General features: G+C 37.6%; 1 pseudogene; it reads left to right on the forward strand.

Annotated features, from left to right (window-relative positions):
• The first annotated feature begins 1,280 nt into the window (after window positions 1-1,280).
• LOC110138161 (large ribosomal subunit protein uL22-like) lies at window positions 1,281-1,838 on the forward strand (annotated as a pseudogene).
• Window positions 1,839-2,560: the final 722 nt, after the last annotated feature.

Here is a 2,560-nt window from a genome sequence, read left to right on the forward strand (position 1 = left end):
GACCATCTCTGTTTATGATCACACTGTCCTCAGCTTGATTGTTTTCTTAAATGTCTACCAGCTTGACTTGGCCTCTGAAACTTGACTTCCCTCTGCAATGATGTAATAAGAAAGTTCCTCCATACCACAAACACATACACTTTTTCTTACCTGGCCTTGCTCCAGAGATAATGGCCAAAAATGGCAGAATGTAATAGGATTTTATCACAATAAACGAGAGTTATATCTAACAATTAGATTTGTCAAATAAAAGGATTGACCTTTCATGATCAAATGAAGACCCAGTCATAAGAAGCATGGTATGTTGCATAAGGGAACACTCATGTGATAACTTGGGTGATACAAGCTGTTGAAACAAATACCAAATTTCTAGTAGCTTTAAAGAATATAATATTATGTATCACTCTTGTATTAATCAATGAGAGTGTTTCTAATGGACTGGTAGCTTTCCTTGAAGTGGTGATTCAAGGACCGAGTCCTGTCTTGTGCCTCCACTATCACCATGCTTGGAAACACAGACAGTTATTTTTGTTTTCTGTAATCCAGCCAGAGATGAGGGAAGAAACAGAAGATGGAAAAGGTACCTACTTCTTAACCAGCTCAGCCAACAAGCTGTGTGTGCCAGAGTCCATTAGTGAGAGATAGTCACATGTCCCCACTGAAGTGTAAGACGAATTGGGAAATGCAGCCCTTGGCCACTTCCAAGAAGCCACCGTCACTACTGACCCTGGATAATAAAACAAATAGGCTTTAAGTTCTATTATAACTCCAGTTTTCATGACTCTCAACTTTCATAAAGGTTCAGCATAAGAAATATCCACTTGTATTTAACTGCAAATTCTTCAAATTTCTAGTCTGAACACATTGATCACAAGCTCTTTTATTAGAACTTCAGGACTTACTGACTAAATAGCATGAAGAATGTATTCCTCTAAACTTTGCATGCCCAAAACACATAATAACTGCCCAAGGAATATTTGTTGAATAAATGAATATATGTTATCCAGGGTTACCCACACAAAATGAACCTGAATTCTCCCTTGAATTCAATGTCAGAGATGTTTGTTTATTAAGATAAATTGCTATACCTGTCTGCTCCTACCACGTTAAGCTAGTGATAGTTCTGTGAGCATGTAATATTATGATCCTTCATACACATTCAGATACAGCTTCCTTTGCCTAGATTAATCTATCCCCATATTCAACTGGAAAATAGCCTTTCCCTTCCTCAAGAGTTGGTTCAAGCTTTTCTAGTAAGCAGCCTGAGGTGACCTCTAAAAATGGTATGGTACTCACTTGACCCAGAAAATCCCACAAAATTATGCAAATCAAGAGGCTCAAATCTTCATGTTCACTTTAAGAATACTTGTGAAACTGCCCAGGCCATTAAGAATATGCAATCTGAAAAGCCACCAAATATCTGCAGGATGTCACCTTAAAGAAGCAACATGTGCCATTCCGTCGTTACAGTGGTGGAGTTGGTAGCCTTGCACAGGCCAAACAGTGGGGCTGGACACAGGGTCAGTGGCCCAACAAGAGAGCTGAATTTTTACTGCACATGCTCAAAAATGCAGAGTAATGATGAACTTAAGGGCTTAGATGTAGATTCTCTAGTCACTGAGGTGAACAAAGGCCCTAAGATGCAGCGCAGGACTTACAGAGCTCATCGTCGGATCAACCCGTACATAAGCTCTCCCTGCCACATGGAGGTGATCCTTCCTGAAAAAGAACAGATTGTTTCTAAGCCAGAAGAGGAGGCTTCACAGAAGATATCTTCACAGAAGAAAAAGATATCGCAGAAGAAACTGAAGAAACAAAAACTTATGGCCCAGAAATAAATGCTGCAAAAAATAAATGCAAGTAAAAGTAAACAGTCAGCTCAAGAATATCTCTCCTCCATGTACTTCCTCCCCTGTGCTTCCATTGTACCCATTACAATTCTTATTCTAATCTATGGAAATTATTTATTTATTTCTGTCTCCCCATTAGATTATAAACCATTTAAAGGTAGAAATCATGGCTTTTCAGCTCTACATTATCAACATCTTGACCACTGTCTGACCTGATCAGAGATACTCAATTAATACTCATTAAACAAATTATCATTTCTTTAATGTATCCCATACCTAAATAAAAACCATATTAGCATTTGAAGAATGATACACTTCAATGATATATCTCTCACTGCTTGTCCCCTGAACACAAAGTAGGCTGATCTGTTGAGACAAATCAGAGTAGATATTAAAAGGGGAAAATCCTCAATGTGGTATTTAAGTCGGAGAGCTTCTAATTTCATTCATATTACAATATGTACATCTCTCAACATAATAATACATTCTCTCTTGGGTTCTATTACAGTTTCAAGCTGACTTGGACACCTAACTAGATGTTAACCAGTATTTTGTCTGCATGATAATCACTTAAGCAGAATTAATTTTAGTACTTTGTATGGGTACTACAGTATTTATAAAGCTGAGTCACTTGCTTTCAACTGAAATCTTTAATTTTTCAGATACTATAAGAGGAGACAAGAAAAAAAAAATAGCTGGAAGCATATGGG

Source organism: Odocoileus virginianus, chromosome 11, assembly GCF_023699985.2.
Source record: "Odocoileus virginianus isolate 20LAN1187 ecotype Illinois chromosome 11, Ovbor_1.2, whole genome shotgun sequence".
Taxonomy (NCBI): Eukaryota; Metazoa; Chordata; class Mammalia; order Artiodactyla; family Cervidae; genus Odocoileus; species Odocoileus virginianus.